The sequence below is a fragment of the Leguminivora glycinivorella genome, chromosome 10 (genome assembly GCF_023078275.1).
Source record: "Leguminivora glycinivorella isolate SPB_JAAS2020 chromosome 10, LegGlyc_1.1, whole genome shotgun sequence".
NCBI classification, from domain to species: domain Eukaryota; kingdom Metazoa; phylum Arthropoda; class Insecta; order Lepidoptera; family Tortricidae; genus Leguminivora; species Leguminivora glycinivorella.
The window spans coordinates 8,243,010-8,266,831 of NC_062980.1; the positions used below are offsets into that span (position 1 = coordinate 8,243,010).

At 37.9% G+C, this 23,822-nt stretch overlaps 1 protein-coding gene and 2 non-coding genes across 3 annotated transcripts in view; 2 read left to right on the forward strand and 1 right to left on the reverse strand.

The window, feature by feature from the left end:
- LOC125230353 (matrix metalloproteinase-2-like) overlaps positions 1-23,822 on the forward strand; it is a gene marked incomplete at its 5' end in the record, with an annotated part of 154,238 nt that overhangs the window by 8,106 nt on the left and 122,310 nt on the right. The gene's annotated exons all lie outside the window — the stretch shown is intronic.
- Positions 8,462-8,534, reverse strand: Trnar-ccu. The gene has a single exon. It is a non-coding gene; the product is annotated as a tRNA-Arg (tRNA).
- Trnak-uuu lies at positions 9,698-9,770 on the forward strand. Its single transcript has one exon. It is a non-coding gene; the product is annotated as a tRNA-Lys (tRNA).

Sequence of the window (23,822 nt, forward strand, 5' to 3'; positions counted from 1 at the left end):
TTCAACCTCCCTTGAGCAAAATATAGATACGAGTACATGTAGAACACCTACCAAAGGTTTGCATTTGACAAAAAAAAAACAGGACATCCCAGGACAGGTAGACTACCTTTGAACATTTTATTCTTATTTTTGTGTGAATCGTATTAGTAAACCGTCGTTAATACTTACAATAAAATATTTACTGCCTACGCCTAGTTGCTAATTGCTGGTAAAAAAAATGCAAAAGGCGAAATTAACGCTCCGAGATGTCATTATTTTAATGCGGGATTATAAAAGCTTCGTCAGTTTCATAGTGCTTTCAATAGTTCATATGTATGTATATAAATAATATTTATTATCTCTATATTTGTATGGCAGCCGGCTCCCTTATCAAAATGTAGAATAAGCCAGCTCCTGCCGCGGACGTCCGATAGCAATACCGATGGTTATTACATGGAAATAAACAGCATTGTTTCCCCGCTGCCGGTGACAAGCAAGTGACAGTCCTCCCGCGGTGCTGTCGGCGCCATGCCCGCGCTAAGCAGGAAATAATATCGAATTCAATCGGCTATTCTAAAACAACTTAACTCTCTACTCACCCAATAGACTTAGGACCGCTTTAAAGTCAAATGGCCATAACTTACGGGCTTGAATTGAGCTGTAACAATAATTGCCTCTGTGAAATAGATACGTAGGGAATGTAGCACAGAAACAGAATATAAATTCGTTATATGATCGGTTGTAGCAAATTCTCGTTGGGAATAACCCGGACCTACGTCGTCGACTCCGTAGGAAAATAAATCTAAACACTTTAAACAGCCAAAATGTTATTTCCATAGTAAAAGTTGCACTGCATCAAACACCACCGTACAGATGTAGTGCGAAAACCTCCTCCTCGGGTTTCCTTCGTATTGTTACGGAAACGTACGAACGTATCATGCTATTTCAGCCAGTCTCAGTACAAGATGTACTGACATTGACTGAACTAGCATGAAAAATACGAACATTTCCGGAAAAATACGAAGGAAACCCTTTTCGCACTATATCTATAAAATAAGTATAGTTAAATGGTAGCTTTTTTTATAGATAGCTACTTAGTAGGGATGTACCGACTATGGATTTGGCCGACTAGCCGACTAGCCGACTAGTCGGCGTTCAGGTGGCCGACTAGTCGGCCGACTAGTCGGCCTGGCCGATCATTGTAATCGGCAGAGTTCGGAAGCATTCGGAACCATTCGAATCGCCCTGTTTATGGCGGTCGCGGTACCTACATGTCTTGCGTTCATATTTACGTATGACTTGTTTTGTCTACCTACGTTTTCGTGATTTATTAGTTGCGCTGTCATTTCATAGCAAAAACATCACATCGAATTGTAACTTAAATAAATATTGAGTGCTTTTAAATCGTACGAACAATGTCGAAACGGAGATCGCGAGTGTGGACTTTTTTTGACGATGCTGAAGGCGATGTAAATAAAGTGAGGTGCAACCAGTGTTCGATATTAATTTCCCGTGGTGGTCATGGCAATGGCGCTAATACTACAAGTATGACCAATCATATAAAATATAGACACAGTCATCTGATTCCTCAACTGGCCGCTCCGATTAAGTCTAGCGATTCATCACCTCGTTCTGTTTCTCTGCCGCAACAGAAGCAACTGTCGTCGATACCATCACCGACACCTGCGCCAGCATCGAATCCAGTGGCCAGCCCGTCACAACGGCAACAGAATATTAAAGACTGTTTTGTTGTACAATGGCCAAGAGAAGATCCCAGGGCCCGAGAAATTAGCCTTTCTATTGGGGAAATGATTGTCCCTGAACCAACCTTTGTCCATCGTTGAAAACATTGGATTTATTAAATTAATAAAAAAATTGAAACCAAAATACAATATGCCAAGCCGAAAATACTTTTCAGAAAATATAATCCCTTATCTATATGAAGAAACAAAATCTGAGATTAAAAAAGGAGTGCTCGCTGCCGAGGTGATTTCGGTAACCACTGACTTGTGGACAAACACAAACAATCAGCAAAGTTTTCTGAGTTATACTGCACACTGGGCAGATGATAACTTTAATTACTATCACGCGGTGCTACAAATGAAATATTTCCCCGAGTCTCATACTGCTCATAATATAAAAGAATGTCTGGAAGAAATTCCAACCATGTGGGATATAAATTATGAAAAAATTCATGCAATCGTGCGAGATAATGGAAGAAATGTAGTTAAGGCCATTGATGACTCTGCATTTACTGGAGTTCCGTTTTTATTCACACATTACAATTGACTATAACAGCTACATTGAAAATGGACAGTGTAGCGGAAATTCTAAAAAAGTGTAGGAGAATTGTCAGCCACTTCAACCATTCAGGGCCTGCTCAATCAAAACTTCATGACCTGCAAAGAGAACTGGGATTGCCACAGCATCAACTCGTCCAAGATGTTCCTACGAGATGGAATTCCACGTATTACATGTTATCGCGCCTCATTGAGCAAAAACGAGTAGTGTCGTTATACTTGACTGAAACAAATGTCAATTTTGAAAATCTGTCAAGCTGCGAATGGAATATGCTTGAAAAGTACATTACCCTGCTGAAACCATTTGAAGAGGTTACAAAAATTGTCAGTTCTAACTTCTCTTCGCTATCCGAAGTAATACCTCACACAAAAACACTGCAAAAGTATTTGTCAAATTACACGGATGAAAATGACCAAATTATGCAAGTAAAAGTCATCTTAGAAAATGAGATGAGGACCAGGTTCGGTAAACTTTGCTTGGAAAAAAATAAATTATTCGCACTCGCGACTTTGGTAGATCCCAGATATAAGATGCAATTTTTCGACGAAGAAAATTTTTGTATGAAGCTACAATCACTACAAACAATCTGAATGAAGATGAAAGTGAATCAAACGATCGAAATGGATCTGAAGCTACTAATAATACCGCTGATCATGTAGAGTCGGCGATCCACCGCAATTTTTGGCAATGTTATCAAGAGTTAGTATCAAGAAAAATTCAAGACGCAGATTACAACGATGGTGGACCTAGTGTGGCGCATGAACTCCAGTCCTACTGCGCTATCCCAGTCATTAAGCGTGATGAAGATCCGTTTGAGTGGTGGCGCCACAACCGCTCAAGGCTCCCTGAAATGGCTCGTATAGCTAAACAATACATGTTTTGCCCAAGTAGCTCTGTTTATAGTTAACGTCTGTTTTCAGAGGCTGGCAACATATATGAATCAAAAAGAAACCGCCTGCTCCCTGATAGAGCGGAGACATTAACATTTCTGCATCATAATTTGCCTTTGGTACAAAATAAAGTACCTAATCCTGTATAAAATGACATATTTCTCATTACCAAGTGCGGTATTATGATTGTCATTATTCTATATTGATATACGATTGTTAGATATAAATATAGATATATACTCGTAGAGTTGATTTTGTGTTAACTTTGATTATAACTTTTAGTGTTAACTTTGATAATAAAAATGATTATAATAAATATTGGTACTTTTTTCCTCTTTTCCTGTAGATAAAGTAGTACCGACTAGTCGGCTATATTTGCCGACTAGTCGCCGACTAGTCGCCGACTACAAATGTGGCCGGATAGTCGGCTTTCCCGACTAGTCGGCGACTAGTCGGTACATCCCTACTACTTAGATGACACGTAATTTTTTTAACTCAATTATTCATCACTAGTGGCTTTGTGAGCTGTAATCGGGATCATTTTTGACAAATTTGAAACGGAGACCTTTCCTTAGATACTACTCTAAGCAAGTCTTCTATAGAAGTAGGTATGTATAACTTACTACGAAACGATGTCACTTAATATGTATAAGAGCGCTTATAACTAACGACGCGAGCAAAACTTGAGGATATTACTTCCGCTGTCAGGATATGCTTTTGCAGCATTCAAATGTAGTTAAGACATGCGACGAGATATTTCAGTGGGTTTTATAATCGAAACTTCAAATTGCTTTCACTGTAATATTAAAGTTTAAATATTCAATTTTTATCTTATCCATGTAGGATAACATTTTATCATTAATATGATGTTTGTGTACTTAAGTAATAATTTTCTGTTTGTAAAGATATGTACATTTTCCTACTCTGTGATAGATATATCAATATCATCTAAATGTTAAATATTTCCAATATTTTAACGCAACATCACTGAAATTTAACTAGTTAAATTTGTCGCAATGACGTTACTGTACTTATCAAAAAGTACAGTTTGCGATAGAAACTTATGGCGGTGGTTGTTATCAAAAATCCAATATCTAAGTTAGTTGCTACTTTACACTTAATTTATTATTGTATTGTACAATACAATACAATACAATACTCTTTATTGCACACCTTGATAAAATACAACAATACAAAACAAGGAAGCAACACGAACAAAGGTAAACAACAGGCGGTCTTACTATCGGTATTGTACTTACGTACCTAACTATAGGTAGAGGTAGGTAACTAATTAATTAATTAATTATTAAGTATTACATCGTCTACAATGATCCAGACGTCGTGCTATATTTTAAGTCCCAATATATCTCATTTACGTAACGTCTCTATTTATTGTACCAGCTACCTGCCTTATGAAATATAAAATACTGTCATTCTGTAACCTAGAAGTGTATCCCAATCTTCCCGTCAGGCGGCGTCCGTCCGGCCGAGATCGGTCTGAATTAAGGCTTCTGTCACTTGTGATTTTCTTCCTGAACTGCTCCGATATTTCCCAGTTCAATATGGACTCGGATTGGATTGGACACGTGACTCGTGCCAAATAAATATTATGATTTACAATTTGTAGAATATTTCATATATGTAATATATGTTTTAAAATTATTAACTCAACGTTAGAGCCTACGAACAAAGTTGTCAAAATACATTAACTAATTTAAGTTATTAAAACAAGACAGACTATAAAAACAACATAAAATAGGGGGAATATTCCACATAAACTGACGTATTTCTTAACTACATTAGATCTTTATAAATTATCATGGCTACTACGATGACGAGCTTGTTCCCCCTTAACCAATTTAAGTTATTAAAACAAGACAGACTATAAAAAAGAACGTAAAGTTGGAGAACATAGTTTACATAAACTGACCTATTTGTTAACTATGTTAAGGCATCATGTATTAAAATACCATGGCTACTATTGGTATGTTCGACGTAAAATTGTAGGAGAAATCTTGATACCCGAAACAAGTTTCACCGCAGTTCGCAACCCGCCCTTCAATTACACGAAAGTCCCGAACGCCTCCAAAAAGTAGATGAGCGCTGCAGCGAATGCTTGTGTGTTAGTTACCTCCTCCTCCTAAACGTTTTTTTGTGTGCTCGCCCCTATCACACACAAGTATGGCCTAAAATAATTTAATGTGTGTAATATTTAACAAAAACTGTTCTAAACGAGGAACTTAACGAAAAGTGGCGTGTGAACTTGTGAAGTTTAGTGTCAATTAACATAATTTGGATTTCGTATACTTCCATCATTAGAATCATCGTCATCATCATCATCATCATTACTGCAAAAAGGTATGCGATGGAAATTTTACCGTTAAAAGAATATTAGTTTAATGGAGTATTTTAAATGCGCCCTCGATGTATACATGTTTTGAATAAAATAAATAAATATAATTCAATACAATAAAATTATTGGCACCATAGTTTCTACTATGGATCCAAGAAGTAAAACATACGCTTTTATAGTTCGACTATATCACTTATCATACGCATTCACTGCCATAAGCCCGCCATCGTGGATTCAATTAGGGTTGCATGAGAATTTAACTATGATCCAGTTTAACTTATAAGTTCTTTATATAGAAAACAATACTTGTTTTCAATGTTTTACTATAGAAAGATCTTTTAAACAGTGTTAATAAATGTTGTTTTCTTTTTAGTATGACAAATCTAAACTACAATTGGTCGCTATGTGTATTTTTAAAGTTAATTTCTAGAAAAACACTGTACGGAACCAGAAACCGCATCTTTGGCCTGATTTCATAATTACGATGTATAAACACCATAAAGCAGCCTTTTAAGGTCAAAATTGTCATTTAAAAGTAATTGTTTTCTACTCTTATATATCTGATTTGGTTTATAAAACATATAGTAAACTCAGCTATAACGCTATTGTGTTTTAAAAGAGATACCGAAACCATTATTCAACAGGTCTGTGATATTTAAAGAGTCATTGTGGCGTATACGGCGATGAGATATAAAAGGCATTAGAAAACGACTATAACCTTTTCAAAGCTATATAAACGTATCCTGAAAACTTCATTATACAGCAAAATAGCTCTATAATGGTATTCATAACACTACTATACAGTGTTAAATACTATAGCAGTGTTTTCCAAAGCCACTATATCCAAAAATAGTGGTATAGTTAGGTTTTAAATCTGTTAAAACACAACTACTAAAAATACTATAAGCGGCTTGTTGGTAACCTTAATAGCGCAAATTGATAGCATAACAGTGATTCCTAACACTATTATACAATAATATTGTTCTTATTTGATCCTGTTATAGACCAGGCCTATAGCGGCTCTATAAAATGGTGATATAAACGTTTACATCACTTCCTAATAACACCTTTTAGCTGTATAACACAACAACTATAGCGGCATGTCGGGAACCTTAATAGCGCAAATTGATTGCATAACAGTGATTTCTAACACCATTATACAGTAATATTGTTCTATAATAGTCATATTTGATCCTGTTATAGACCAGGCCTATAGCGGCTCTATAAAATGGTGATATAAACGTTTACACCACTTCCTAATAACACCTTTTAGCTGTATAACGCAACAACCATAGCGGCTTGTCGGGAACCTTAATATCGCAAATTGATTGCATAGCAGTGATTCCTAACACTATTATACAATAATATAGACCTATAGTAGTCATATTTGATCCTGTTATAGACCAACTTCCTAATAACACCTTTTAGCGGTACAAGCTTATAGAGCTAAAAGGTGTTACTGGAGGCTTTTATACGACAGGCGGTCACGCCGAAAACCTTTATACGACATCTATAGTAGCTTTTAGCGTCGAAAACCAAAATTATAGCACTAAAATGTTACTTGCTGTTTGTTTGGTAAAGCCTACTATCTAGCCGAAGTCCAGTATCTAGACTATCTAGCCGAAGTCACATAGAAGGCATTATTACAGTCCGAATTCAAAGCAAGTGTTAATTAAAATCACACATGGACGTGGCGCTTGTTTAGCTAAGTACAAACTAAAGTATAAGTATCCCATAAATAAAAATAAAAAAAAGTAACTGACCGGTCAAGTGACTTATTGCACCCTTTCAATACGGATGCACCTACCTGGCGTTTTGCAAAGCTGTGACCTCATATTGGGTAGATATGGGTATTTTCCCGGTATTTACCCGTCAGCGCCCATCTCTAGATGGCCGGTCCAGTCATAAAACAGATGACGAGCTTGTATTAATTGTCCCCCTCGCCGCCCCCCTCCGACCGCAGGAACTGGGTCGCCGTTTTCAATATTGAAGGCATTTCACAATTTCTATTGGTCTTTATTGCGACTGTACGACGTAATAAAGCATATTATATGCGTGCTCGTGTTCTATTCCTTTATTATATCCAAGGGTGTTTGCAGAGAATTTTAAATAATTTATAAACTCTTACAGCATGACTGTAAAACTCTCGTAGACAGGCGACATATATACGTAGGTAACCTATACCTATGTATGTACCTACTCCTATTATGTCATGTGATTTGTAAAGTTTATAATTATGGGTCAGAAATTAAATATGGATTATTTTCCACTTCACATTAAAATACATATTTGAAAGTTAATGTTTTAATAATAAGATTATTAGCGGGGCAGCATCCGCTGCGTTGACTTCGGCTCCGCGCACGCGTCCGGAACACCATTGTTCCGTGATGGGAAAGACGTACAAAATTGTTACATAATGCATTAAGTTAATAAATGTTTTTTTTTTTCTGTGAAAATTAGGTAGACGAATTCTACTGATAGTGATCAAACGTCTACCTTTGATCACTATCACACCTGACGGTAAATGATGATGCGGTCTACGGTGGAGCACGCTTACCTATGAGATACCTATTTAAAATAAAAAATCTAAAATAAATAAACGCTTAAAAGGGCCCGGCATCATCACTACTGTCGAAGATAGCAGCGATTTGCTAATATTTATATCTATCTTTAAATTCTTCCTCAGGACTAGCAGAAACAAATGGTTGTAAACGGTTTGTCGAATAGGAGCAGGGTACAGACAGCGGGCACATTATCGGATAAACAGCCGAAAATTCCAGTGACGGCCGCGCTTTCACGAAAAACAAACAAAAAGCAATTTTCCGCAGTATCACGTTACAATTGGTGTTTGCTGTGAGTTTATTTCTTTCAAGCATTCATCACTCGGCTGAAATTATTTTAAAAAAATAATCGGATTCTAATAAAACAAAAGTTCACGTACCCCTGGTGGGACTCGAACCCACAATCCCCGGCTTAGGAGGCCGATGCCTTATCCATTAGGCCACAGGGGCTCGAGATAAGCGAACGAAATAACTGATTAAGTGCTTTCAGTGGTCAAAGAGTAAGGATAGTGAGATATTGTAGAGGGTGCATCCGACGCTTAAATAAAATAACATTGAGGTAATAACTTTGTATGGAGATTTTAGAGATTTTATAGGATCTGTATCCCATAAAATGACAAATGTAATTATACCATTTACTAATACCATTTATGTATGAATTGAAGGTATGTTTGATTTATCGGATTAGAGGTTCAGGCGGTATCACACTAACGCATACAATGCCAGATTCAGTGACTATCACAGGATTGTGTGTCCACCATGAGTTATATTATAATACGTACCGTTACTCTATAGCGTATGTAGGTATACGTCACGTAAATTGATATTCATTGTACGGAAATTGTATCTATTAAACTTTTATTAATATCAGTAGTTACATCCGTATAAAAAAAACATAAAAATAACTTAACTACCTACTAAACTTAATTTATTATTAATGTAACACAGAATAAATATATGTACGGTCAGTCAAGAAAGTGGTTTACCTACCGCTTTTCGACTCTATTATTAAACTCATAAGGTCAAAATGTTGTAAACCACTTTTTTGGCTGACTGTACATAAAAATATTTACAAATAAAAGACAGAAGCAAACTCGGCGCCGGATGTTAGGGTGCCCAGAAGGCTGGTAGCATTGCCGCGCTGGATCGCGGTGCTTACCTATTCGCTGCGCAAGAAATGAACTAGCCCTCTGGTCATCCCATAGCATGAATGAAACGCTTAGCCAGCTCCCTGAAAACTTGTATCTACTGGAAACAACAATTGCATAATGTACTTGTACGGTCGAGGAAATTGATTCCTTACGGGCGTATTAAAAACTCTGAGTAGTCCCTCTGATGCTCCATAGGTACCTACAGTCGCCGTCAGATATATCTAAGCGGCCGTGTCGATCAAAAATATCTCAACACACCTCGCCTTGTCATCAATCGCTTTGACAATAGAAGCGTCTTCAGATATTTGTGAGTACCTTTGACTTGAGGATTCAATTAAATACAGTACACACACATACACCTCTAACTTTCTTATCTATAATGGCGACGGCAAGGAAATACTCAGAAACAAAACGTCATAAGTCAACGGGCTTGTATTACTCATTTTGGGCGTGGTACGTATAGCCCGGATAGCTCAGTCGGTAGAGCATTGGACTTTTAATCCAAGGGTCCAGGGTTCAAGTCCCTGTTCGGGCGGCATTGTTTTTTTTTATTTTTATTAGTTTTTTTTTAACTTATTTTAATTTTTTTATTACCTTTTTTTTAATTTATTCAATTTTAGTATTTATTGCTATGTTTATTTTTCTTATAGAATTCATTCTTTTTTAATAGTTTTATTTAACGATAATAATTATGTAAATATCACCATCATTACAAATGTACTTGAATAAAAGAAAACGTAAATAAATGAATAATTGTCGCATAAAATTAATTTTGTCTTAGGAAACTTTGTATGAATTCTTCTTCAAATTCCTGGTACCTAACAACCCGAAAGCCGCACCAATCACAGCGCGCTTAACACATTCCCCGCCCGCTCCTCGCACCCCAAACACTGGTGACTCGTATCGCGAACCAAATATGACAAGACTGCCACTCTATAGGAGGTTCTCTGTGCTACAAACCTATTGAATTTTTAAAATTGTTACGTAATGAGTTCGTTTGTTTTTGTGTGGTAAACTTTGTATTTGTGCTTATACTAAATACGTTAAAAAAATTCCGAATTTTAATATAAAAGCAAGATTGGTGCATTGCATCGGATATCGCTACCGCCGACTACTTCCAGATATAAATAGAATGGAAAATGCAGGCAATCGATACAAGAGGAACTGGGTTATAAAATTATTTTTGTGGTAGCATCTACATTGTTAGAGGTAATATATTATGTAGGTATTCGCTTAGTACGCGACTGGTGCTGCCCTTACTATATGAAGCGTTTTTAATGATAAACTTTGTGAAACACATTAGTTCCAACAGCCGCCGCCTATGGCGTTAATGTTTAACATGTCCATAAATTAAGAAAAGGTGTATTTGTAAAACTCATCAGCACCACTCCTTTACGCTCGTTGCTAATAGAGTCGCTCTCAAAAACTATGTCATATTATTCGTATGATCGGAACTACTACTACTACTACTTTTATTCGTACTATACAGGTATTTTTTTAATTACCTACTAATAGCCAAACTATGCATAGTGACTTTTGTCATAATGAACAACTTTTAGTGTGAGGCCATGCTGACATCGCGAATTGAATTCGGCTGTTCCATAGAAATGAGCGAGCATATATGCAGCGATTAAGTAGATGTATGTACAGAGTGGGGCCTGTAACAAAGGCGAAGAATTGAACTCTAGGCTATTCTCCTTATACTGATCAACATTTGTTCGGCGACTTATAAAAATAACTTGTATTTTGATTTTTATCACCCTTGAAAGTTTTTTCTAAGAGGTAATGTATTGCGAATTTTGTTAAGTCTAAAGTGTGACAGACAACGTCAATGACAACAATAATGGCGTACATTGAAGCTTATATTTATTTTGTATGAAAAATTAAAAATTTAAAGACTTCATAATTTTTAAAAGTCACTGAACAAATGTTGATCAGTATAAGGAGAATAGCCTACAGTTCAATTCTTCGCCTTTGTTACAGGCCCCACTCTGTATATCGTCACTACTTTTAAAAAAACGTATCTTCGTCTGTCAATGAAAAGAAAATTGTAGTAAGTATGTATGGAAGGCATATAGACTTACTGCGTTTTAACTTTGAGGAACAACGTGAGATACGAGATTTTTTTAAAGTAGTGACGATATGCAATTCTATACGTATCTACAAAGTTGGGGAAATGCATTTATAAACCCTTGGCCCGAAAAATCAGGAGGGTCGTGTATTTCCTCAATTGACAGTTGATAACCTTGTGCGTTTTTACTGATGTATTTTCCAACATAAGGGAAAGCTACTATCGGAAGCGACAACATAAGAGCTTAATTATTTATTTATTTAATCAAAAAGTAACACAGCATTACAGTTAACACCAAGGCACTGTGAAACTACAAAATACAAAACAAGACTTACAAAAAAAAAATACAAAAGACATACAAAAAATAAACAAATTAAACATTAGATTTGGGTGACGACGTAACAGCGTGGCTCCGGTGCATTCGTTGCATTATAATTGCATTCGACTTATTTCAACTAAAGTTTTGACTTAGCAGTGACAGAGAAGTAGAATGCTTGTTTCTTGTAACAATATAGTAATTAATGCACCCATCCAAGTTTCGTAGCAAAAAAACGGACATCTTTACCTTTTCTGTTTACCTACTTCCTCGTATTTGGCTATTTAGTCTAGGGGGTTCGTAAACGTAGAGTTTTGACAAAATCGTGCAAGTAGGGCAGTAGCAGCAGCTGTTGCAATATCCAGCCAAAGCCGTTTTGGCTCGTCGAGGCTCGCTCGTAAATTTCAAACTCGGGAACAATCCGGACCTCCGGCAAGTATCCGGTGCGTCTGAAATTCCAATTAAGGCGAAGCTCTATCCGTAGACGAGCTCAGGTCGGCTGCACGCGGCGATCACTCACTTGCACTTTTAATTAATTTATTTATCGGGTTCACGAATCGACGGCGCAACTCGCGCCGGCGCCCCGCCCCGCTGCCGGCTATATAACCCGTGGAAGACCGGCGACGTCCGTCAGTTTCCTCAGGGACGCCCGGAGCGCCGCGGGCCCGCCCGGCGAGACGTCCTTCCGGACGAGGGTTACTTTTTAAATTTGCAAAATTGAAAATGTAAGGGTTTTTTTAGAGGGTTGTGAGTAGGGTCGGTCGGTCGGTGCGGAGGCGGCGGCGTGACCTTGAGGTGAGTATGCAAGGCGCGGCGCCAGTCGATAGGCCGCGCGCCGCCCACGCGCTGCACTACAGCTGTTCTACTTGATAACGTGTTATTTCCCGGCTTATCCGCTTATTTCCTGGACTGGCTCCGGTGTCTCTACTTGATTTTCCTGAATTTTACATTTTATGTTCACTGCGATTCAACTTCCTGTTTAATTTAATTTGGCGGCGCGTTTCGTCCTACTAGATAAGCTGGATGCATTTTGGGTTTAATTTAATTTAACAACCGCATAATAGTGTTCTTTAGCATGTAAACTTTAGTTCGTTTTAGTAGTTACAGGTTACTACTACTAGTAGGTACTTCAAATACTTATACTTACAAGAAAGCTATACATGTTTTAAACTGTTTGTATTTTACACATTCAAAGCCACCTCTGAAAAGAAGAATATAATTAATTAATCGACGAATGATTCCGATAACAATTTAGACATGAAAAAAATAGGCGCGTAATTACAAGCACATATTATAACAAGTGTCAGCGCTACCGGCGCAGCGGCAGCCGGCAGCCGTCGCCGGGTCCGATAAATCGGAAGCCGGCAGATAACCGCCGTTGGTGCCCGGCCAAGTATAGACGCCGTAATTACTGTCTCAGGAGCTGCCTCTTAATTTGCTTAATTTACCCGAGCACGCGCCTGCGAGCTAAATCGCACGGGATAATGGGATATTTGAATGATGCGCTTTGTTTTACGACGTTTTGGGTATGTTCCGAACGATTTCTTGTTTTTATAGATCGCTCGTTATCGCGAGAATTGTCGTTAAATTTCAACGGCAGACTTTAAAAGTAATTTCTTGACTTTATTATTCTACAGATACTGATAAATTATAGATACAATCTACAAAGCAAAATTGTAACTTTCATTAACGTAAATTGTTAATTTAGGAACTTAGCTCCTGACGCTTGACAAAATTGTTTGAAATATATTTTAACTTTACTGGAGTTATAACTCAGAACAGAATTTAGAGGTAACGTAAATTTACAATGTAGCGCCTGCTACAGGGTAATGAATAAAAATATGTCCAAGATTAGTTTTGTGCGGCTGCAATAAAAGCTCACGAGTCGCCCGCGCCCGTGTTTAGAGCATGAATTTTAGATGCGTGTTACCGAGGACAATATACCCGAATGTTTGGGCGCCATCCATACGTAATGCCAGGTGCTGACTGCGGTTACTTTATGGATGGTATTCATATAAATGTCGTGTAGCGGCCATTTATGGCTTCCCATTATTATAACGCGCGGTGCAGATTATCAAATGGAAATAAAATCCTCCGCGCTTAATATCAAGCTGGTATCTAGACGGTTCTGGCTTAGTTCGTCTGCGGTACGCTTAAGGAAGCTTAGGAGTACATTTATCAAACAAGTTGCCGCCCAAAGTGATGGCTGCCTTGAATCATTCCAACTATTCTCGTATATCAGGCCGTTGACGTTAATTGTAGCCGTGCAAGAACTTAAGGAGCTTTAAAATGTAAAGGCTTCATCAGTAAGTCCCCGAGCACGTCTTATTCGCTGCTAATATTAGGATTTATGGCGGCGACCCGCGAGGCGAGGGGCCTTACAGTAAACAAGGATGATGCGACACCATTTAGCGGAAATGTTTTTTGTACAAGTAATTTTGGCTGAGCGCCGTCAAGAGACTTATCAAATAATTTAATAGGCGCAGTTGCTTATTGTCATTGTAATGCAGTGTGATGCGGACAGAAAACAGCCGCCGTAATTAGACGACAGACTCCCAACTTGTCTTTCCTTTATTTAATTTGTAATTACTTGCTGTTGAAATCTCGAAAAACATTGCCATCTTAGGACCTACCTACTCCGAACTTGAATTGAAAGAAGTGCTTACAGTTAGATTACATTTCTAATAACGACTCAACTTGGTAGATATGTCTTGTGGAAGATTAATAAAATTGCAAGTATATACTTCAAATTCTATAGGAATGCATTTACTTTTTATCGCCTCGATAGGATATTTGTGTTCTTTTATTCATTACACGTATTCATATCAGCAGTGCAGGCAAACATTTTAATTGCCAAACAGTAAAAATCGTTGTGCAATTTCCCACAAAATACACACGATAACAATTTGAATAATTACCTATTTTATTATGATCGTTGCGTGCTAATAATTATTAAACGTTTAAGAGGACCTTTGCACTTTAAAATACTTTAGTATTGTATTATATGTGGCATGTATGATTCTATTTGAAAATAAAGTTAATTATAATCAACATAAAAATAGTACCTAATGCTCTCAATTATTTATTACTGATCCAAAAAACAAGAACTAACCGCGGGTCATGAAATTCTAAGGAACAATATTTAATACCTAGTTTTTCTTAAGTGCCAGTTTTACGAATACCATTTACTTTTTGTACCTAGTCATTAGTAATAAATATGCGCATCATAAAACAGATATTATCTTTAATGTACTATTACTGCTTGTTTTTATTTTTCCGGTTCGATTTGCATGTAGGTAGTTTATAATATACCAACTTTTACAGCAATTTGTACTAATAGGATGTCGTCTGCTAAATAACCATTGTTTAAGAAATCAATAATTTTAAGTTATTGACAAGTAACTGTAATAATGAATGAAGGCTTTATGAGCTCTTAAATACATAAATTATCAAAAGCAATACAAATATCTAAAAAAAAAATTAATTTTAAATGAACAAGTCATCAAACGTTTTGCTACGCCTTAAGTCTATAAAATTCTGTAATTACTATATACATAAATTTACTTTATATATATCTAAAAGCTTGAGCCATGCACGTTGACTAACAATATTGAAAGCAGCCTATCACACCACCATAAAAAAAACTTAATTATAGACGAAATTTTCAAAGCTTATTTTGGTAGCGCTCCTTCTGATAGCCGGTTGATATCTCGTTATATTGTAAAACAGTATTGACGAAAGAAAGATGGCGACAGCAGCTTGCTAAGACACCAGGCTCGATTATGCCAAAATTGTTTTCTTAGTAAACTAGATAAAATAAAAACAAATAAGGTAATCATAATAAATAATATTTTTATCCCATAGCCCAGTATTTAGTCCATCACTTTCATCCAATAGCCCAGTTCATTTTAGGTTCCATTAACTCTCAAATAGTCCTTACACCCTGGCGGGTGTTGCCTCTGCGTGTGTCCCATGATACGGGTAAGGGCAACACCCGCTCGGTGTACCCCTTACATTTCATTAAAGTGTCAAAAGGGCCTCTACGCGTTGGCTTCGGCCCCGCGCACGCCTCCCAAAGGTCCGGAACACCATTGTTCCGTGATGGGAAAGAAATAAATAATAAATAAAATAATAAAAAATAAATAAATTTTAGATATTACTGAAAGGTACACCCTACAACTGACACAAATCTAATATCGATGCCAAAGAAATGGACAAACATAAATACAAATTTACTTACTTACACTAAACGTAATAAATGATAGCTGAGCTCTCCATTAGTCAGGTAAAAACTTAGGAATCTTTTCACGTGCAATGAGAGTCGCACGTTTGACGATTGGATAAGATGGGAGCCGTTTCAAAACTCTTGTTACGGGCAATTCGGTCCGTCTATAAATCAGTGTTTGGAGCAAAAAGACCGACGCAAGTCTGCAGGAGCCCAAGCAGCGTTCTTATTGGATTCCGATCGCTAGCCGACCAGTATAGACCTGACCTTAGTCCACCTATAGTTCTGAAGGTGCTGGAGCTCAAGAGAAGGGCGTAGTCGAAGCGAAATGTTTGAATTAGCCCGGACAGGCGACAGGTAAACCGGAAAACATTCGTGTTACAGAACGTTACAACGTAAAGCGGTTCGGCTACCGTGCTGGATTGATTTTGACCGCACTTAATTCAAGATTTAAGGAGAATGATTTTGATAACATTACTAAAACAACAAGGGTGAATCTTTCGGTAATGATGATGATGATGTCCTCCTCGACCTATCGTCGTATGAGTACGAGGAAAACATTTGATTTAAAATCTTACGTTGTTGTTTCTTTGCTTATTTTATTCGTATCTAGGATAATAGCAGTCTTAAATATATCTAAGATATGCATGTTATTTACTACATACTTACAAAAAAAGACTAATAAATAAATAACAGTCAATCAATCAGTTCACTTAAATTTAAACCTTGAAAAACTAAATATTTCTACTTTTATTGTCCTTATTTGGCCAGTCTATGTGTTACTAATAACGTCGTATAATAATTCTGATCCAAACAAAAACTATGATTTTGCTTTTAAAACAAAGATTAGTACTTTACCAAGATCTCGTAGATCGTCGCACTTAGTGCGGGAGATCGAGCGCTACGCCCGTAGCCGATTGGTATGGAAGGCCCGTAGCGCCCGCGCTGCCGATGGCGCTAACAACGTTACACGTCTGCTCCCCTAGCCAACGTCACAGTCGCTTACGCTTCGCAACCTTGTCTATAGTCTGTATCTTTAGGTATTTAAATAAATGTAAATCTAATCTACCCTCAAAAGGCTCTATAATCCAATTTAGGGCGTTTTCACATTATCCAATCCGATATCGGATGTAGGACCGATATCCCATACATTAGAGGCGCCATCTTGGATTTGTTCCATAGAAATCCTTCCGAACTATCCAATATCGGACGGATAATGTGAAAACGAACTTAAGGTAAATGAAAACAGTTGACGTCCAAATAAGGAGGTTAAAAAGAGATCGCTTAATGGCAGATCCACTTGGTTTTGTATTTGATTGGTTACCCAACAAATGTTGTAAGTACCCGAAAATGTGCAAATTATTTGTTCACGTTTTTTTTAATATCTATAATGGCATGACAGAGCCAGACTGCGTTTCAACCGCTACCTAGCGGCACTTCGGCTAGGCCGGCTGTACCGTTTCCTGGAAATAAGTCCTTGTGAATTACGAACTTACAGGAATCGTGAACAAAATAGCAGTCTTGTTTCATCTAAACCCTGTATTGGACAATGAGTTTACTGAATTTTATTTTTAAGTTTCTGCTATTATCGCGACATAGGTAGGTACTTAAAGTTGTGTTTGAAAATTTTTGTGGGTATTTTTTTTGTAAATGTTGTTTCAGTTTCATTATGAGTAATCATTTTGAATAGTTAGGCGTACTATATTCTACCTACCATGAGTGGTATCTGATTTGTTATCATTTGCAGAAATACAGAATGTAATTTTTTTTTATTGATCACCGGCTTTTTTTCGTGAGTAAATCATGGAATCAAAAAAATAACTCCTTCAAACTTCAAACTTTTTACCTACTGTAAAAATGTACCTACCCTTATCTCTCTGATTCTTAATTATCCATTTTCTCTATCTTCCAATTAGTATTTCTTAGCTGATTAACTGCATTAGTAAGAAAAGTGCATTCTAATTGGCATTTTCACTCAATTTGTCCAGTCGTACGAAAAAGCGTAAATCATTGACGGCGCCGTTTGGTTAATTCAGTCTCCTTTATAAGGATAGACTCCTTTATTTCAATAAGGGCAGTCTCCTTTATTTCAACAAGGATTCGTTGTTAATTACCGGCGGCAGCTGAGTCGGCGCTGGAAATGCAACTCCACTACAAATTGGACGTAAATGTTTACCGGCAAAAATGTACCATTTTTAATTGTTCCGTAATTTGCGATAAAGCAAATAGCGGCTTATTTAAAGCGGAGTGCGGATCCAATACTCGTACAATTTGCGGCAGTTGAATATTTATTTACTAGCTTATTGTGCTGGGGTTAAAAAAAATGTGATGCTTATTAGAGTTCCTGGATAAGATAAGAGTCACCGCCGGCCAGTCTACTGCAACTAGCCGGGTCAATGCACCAACAACTACAAAGGGATGTGAAGTACGGGCACCTGCCAAGGAAAATATTTCTCGCACCAATGTGGATGAAGAGGGGTTCACATTGGTGGAAAAGAAGAGCAAGGCGCGCAGAGCGGCTCGTAAGACTGTGTGTGGCTCTGCGGAACCGGTGAATTCTGGTCTACGGATTGCCACACCGAGTAGGGCGCTCTACGTGTCTCGCCTGCATTACTCCGCCGTGGCCGACGAGGTGGTAGACTACGTTTGCCGGAAGACTGGCTACACGCTGAGGGTGCAACAGCTGCAGTCGCGTCACTACGTGCACTTCAGCTCGTTCGTTGTGCGTGTGCCGCGGCCGCTACAGGACACCATCGCGAGCGCAGACTTCTGGCAGAAAGGTGTGGTTTTTCGGCGGTTCCGGGGCAACCTGCCAAATCTCATACCGGGGCAAACGACGCAACGGAGCCACGCTGTGACGTCATCGCCCAAATCAATTGTTTAATTTTATTTTTATTATTGTTATCTTTATTTTCTCTCTTTTTTGTTATGTAGTAGTTTTTTTTTTTTTTTTTTTTTTTTTTTTTTTATTATAAACTGGCCAGTGATTGACCTTAGTCTCACCTGATGGAAAGTGACGACAAGGCCGAGGTTGTAGCTCACTGGTTCAGTAACAGCCTATTCACTCTTGACTTGAATTCACCCAGATTGTATTCGCCCGGGAATACAGATGAGGGGAGCATGTTCCATTCCTTAGCAGTTCGCATTAGGAAAGAAGAGGCAAACCTCTTCGTGCGAATGAAAGGTAGGTCGACAACGTAAGGGTGAAACCGCTCCCCGCGCCTGGTTGTCCGGTGATGGAACGGGGAAGGAGGAACCAGGTCATGCAGTTCCTGTGCACACTCTCCAGAATGTATCCGGTAGAAGACTGACAAGGACGCAACTCGACGGCGATACTCGAGGCTTTGTAATCCTGCCTTGCCTGCCGGAACGTCGCCAATGAGTCTTCGAGCTCGACGTTCTATTGAGTCCAAGGCTGCCAACTGGTATTTGGCAGAGCCGTCCCACAAGTGGCAGGAGTATTCCATACACGAGCGAACTTGCGTAGTAGTAGTAAAACACTTTATTGTACCAGAAAATAATACAACACACAGGAAAATAGAGATTATTACAAGTACAAAGGTGAACTTATCCCTTTAAGGGATCTCTTCCAGTTAACCTTTGAGCAATTGAGGGAGAATTGGAGATGGTAAGCATACAGTACAAACGGCGCAGGAAACGGATTCTAGGTAATAATAAATTATAACTTACACTAACATGCAATATATACGAATAAATACATAATATACAACTATACAAATAGCAAATAATATAAATATATACATATATAATATATAAATTAAATATATATTTACATAATAAAAACGACAACTACAAAACCGCATACATCCAATACCTTAGTTTTCATCAGAGAGCCAAAGCTTTTTTAAGGCTCCAGTACACAATGGCCCATGCTGGCCCACTACAGGCCATCGCCATGCATTGTGTACATTTGTATTTGTACTTTTTATATTTAGTGTAGTTCTTGGTTGTAATTCGACATTTAGAGACCTTCTACATCTCTAATTAATTGTATAGAGTTAACTTTAGTTAAAACTTAGAATTAGTATACGAAAGAGGTAATGTATTGCGAATTCCGTTAAGTCTAAAGGGTGACAGACAACGTCAATGACAACAATAATGGCGTACATTGAAGCTAATATTTATTTTGTATGAAAAATTAAAAATTTAAAGACTTCATAATTTTTAAAAGTCACTGAACAAATGTTGGTCAGTTTAAGGAGTGTAGCCTACAGTTTGATTTTTTGCTTTTGTTACAGGCCTCACCCTGTATAATAGTATCAATTGTAATTTCAATTCAATTTTAAATATTTTCTAAATATGTACATGTGACGTGTAAAAGTGCCCCTGTGGCCTATTTGCTGAATAAATTATTTTGATTTTTTGATTTTTGATTTACAGGGGGTAATGGTGTATGATGGCGGACAATTGTCAATCGTGGTGCGCAATCGGGGAGTTGTCGGTTTTTTGGGCACACTTCAAAGGAATAGTGGCGTAGCGTGGCCTGTGGTGTTCACACAATCGGCCATTGTTTAATTTGTCACCGACCGCCTGACCGGGATAGTGCACTTTTTTGTTGCTAGAACTAGAATTTTTGATCGCCCAAAATATCAGTACCGTGGAGCAATGAAGAAACTTTTAAAGTTTATTGATTTATATCAATGAGCCTGTAATACTTGTAAACAGTTTATAAATAAATAGCCGCAGCCGTAATTACTTCTATGTCCATCGCAAGTGGTTTGCCAGCCAGCAATGAGACATGCGCCACTGTGTGAACACCAAGTGATCGTGGCCTACAATTGTGCATTGCAAAGCGTGGCCCATCACAGGCCATTGTGTACTGGAGCCTTTAGATTAGCCTTCAGCGACGCGACCGACTGATACTGTCGAAGAGATAAAGGCAAGGAGTTCCACAATTTAACTGCGTAGATTGTAATCGATTTATTATAGGACCTATGTTTGTGGGGTGGGATACTCAAAGTGAGATTCACACTGGAACGGAGCCGGTGCCCGCAACCGTCAGCCAAGGATTTAAATCGTTCTGAAAGATAGGGAGGGGAAGAAGGAGAAAATAAAACATTATACAGGAGAGAAACCACGTGCATGTCTCTACGGCGACGGATGGGCAGCCACTCGAGCTGGGCACGGAAATGAGAGATGTGGTCAAATTTTCTTAAATTAAAAATGTATCTGATGCACACATTCTGCAAACGTTCGAGCTTGTCAAGTAGCTCCTCGGTGAGGTCCAAAAATGCGATATCCGCATAATCCAGAAGTGGAATCAAAAGCGACTGCGCAAGGACAACCTTTGTACGGAACGGAAGGAAGCTTTGGAGACGCCGAAGCGAGTGAAGAGAGGCAAAGAGTCGCCTGCTAATTTCAGTCACATGGGGTGCCCAAGAGAGAGTCTGATCAAAGACAAGCCTAAGTTTCTGACGGTAGAAGAGAAAGGAATGAGTGTTCCATCGAAGAAGATTTCAGGCACTGTCACTTCAGACAACTTGGAGATGAAATGAGGACTCCCAATCAAAATCGCTTGCGACTTCTTCGCATTAACCATAAGGCCAAAAGAAGCTGCCCAAGAACAAATAGAGTCGAGATCCCGGTTAATTCGGCTTATTAAAAAAGTGTTATCTAAGTTTCGTGACGCATTGGTTTTACTGTAATGTCATGTAAACATGTTTTTACTAATAAATAAATAAGAGTCAACATCAGAGGCTATCGTACATATGTAACATATAAGGGATGCGTGCTTTTGAATCCAGTTTTTCATTGTCATCATAAAACAATAACAGCTTTCAATGCCCCACTGTCGAAAATTTGCGTTCCGTAAATTTAAAACGGCTCCGTTGTTTTTCGAACACAAGGAATAACCTAATTCATCTAAGTAGAAACCAGTATTCTGAGAGCATTTTGTTCTGAGCTTAATTGGTAACCGCTGATAAATAGTGGTAATATTATATTCAGCGTTAATGATTCCGTTCTTAAAGCGATTATGAGCTCGCTCGCAGACCGGAACACTCTATTAAGGCGGTTGAAAATTCTCTGCTTCGTGTTATAAAGCCGCTGCCACCAAAACACGTACAATCGTTAAACCAAGGAGAATCGAGCATGTAAAGAGGATTATTGTCAAAGTAAAATGTGTAGTCACCATAGAAGATATTGTATAATAATGGTAGTAGTAAGAGGTAGGTAGAATTAAAACATTTGAGCTTTAGTTTCGAGTTTGACTCCGGTACTTGGTGTCATGATATTAGCATCAGCCAAAGGTATGGCGCAACCTGAACAATATATACGGAATTTTTTTTGTGTTTCCGAGGCCCGTTTTTGTATTTGTCTTAGGTATACGGAGTATATCTATGGTTAAACTGATATTGTACGTTTAGCCATGGAGGAATGGCGTAAAGAAATCGCCTGAAAAAAGCACTTTAACCAAATTTATTTAACAATAAGTGCCAGCCAAGCGCAATACCATTTACAGTTTCATAAAATACAGCCGAATCAATACATCAAATAGTTGAGTTAGCAAACCGCTTGCGTCATGCTCTTGTGGTTTCAGGCGTTCGTAGCAGGTTTATTTTTCAATCTAGCCTTTTTTCTAAACGAAAATTTATATTGTTTTATCACTTAAATGCATCCATGCCTCATATTATTATAATGCAATTGGCGACGACATGAAAAATACCTTCAGTGACAATTTTAAATTAGTCAAGTTGACCTTGTTTAAATGGCAGGACCTTTTGGTTCAACAATGTCTTGAATTATTTTTAGGCAGTAACAACTAAGAAAAGGTAAGGATGAGGCTTACACGCCACAATAGATCAAAATTACCTTCTTTCGGCTAAATTATTTTAAAAGAGGCATATTGCTACGATTCATGGGGGATGGAGTCCGCCTTAGCAAGAAAATTTATGAGCAACTTTTACTAAAAACTGAATTGTTGCTATACTCAATTATTAATATTTAACACCAGTTGCCAGCGCCTGAGCCGTATGAGAATTTAGTTCTCATATACATCTCCGTAGAAGAATAAGCCTGTTTGTGGGCTCGGCCGGGTTGCGGTGGGCGTACGTTCCGTGTTATTTCCACCGCGAACCGCGAGCCGGCCCGGCGCCGTCTTATTATGCAAGGTCATTGTAATCTCAACACTCCACAAAATCACAGACTCAATGTTGCTCCGTTTTTACAATTTGTTCTTGTTATTTTTGGGTATAATATACAAGGTTTTTTACACCCGGGCTTACCATAATTTCATAAAATTTGTTAGACACCGAATGCCACTAAGAGAATACACTTTTTATAATAATTTTGTTTCTATTTTTACGGATAGGCACTTCTTTAGCTCCCAACTGCAAACCTGACTTATGTGACATGTAAGGACTTCGTAACGAATTTGACAAATTCGAAACTGTGTTAAAGGTACCGAAGCCGGCCTAATCAACGTTTGTTTTTCTATAATGTGTTAAAAATTATTATTTATTAGTAAATTCATCATTCTCCGTTTCTCCTTGCTCATGTTGTAAGTTTTGTTGTATGCCGTCCGTCATACATCCGACAGTGTTTTTTGACACATTCTAAGTTTTAGTCGTATCAAGGACTATCTTTTTTAAATATTTTGGTTGTTTATCGTTGGTGTCATTTAAATGAATGAATTTCTTAGACACTCCATCCTACACCGGTTAACAGGTGAATACTGTGGGACTTCGTTAAATCAAGTTTTTCACCCGATTTCAAGAGCATTGGCTTTAGCAAGCTGCTGGCTTCATAACTGTGGTGGATGATATCCAGCTATTGTCAGGATAAAGTTGAAATATCGTTTTATTAAATAAAATCTGAGAACAGCTTCTTTCAGCAGTTTTTGTTGTAGATTTTTCTATCGATAAGTAACCAATGCCTGATAACTGATACCGCATCGACTGAATTCCTGGTAAAGTAGATATTCGGAGACTCGTCTACATTAACATTGTTTCACAGG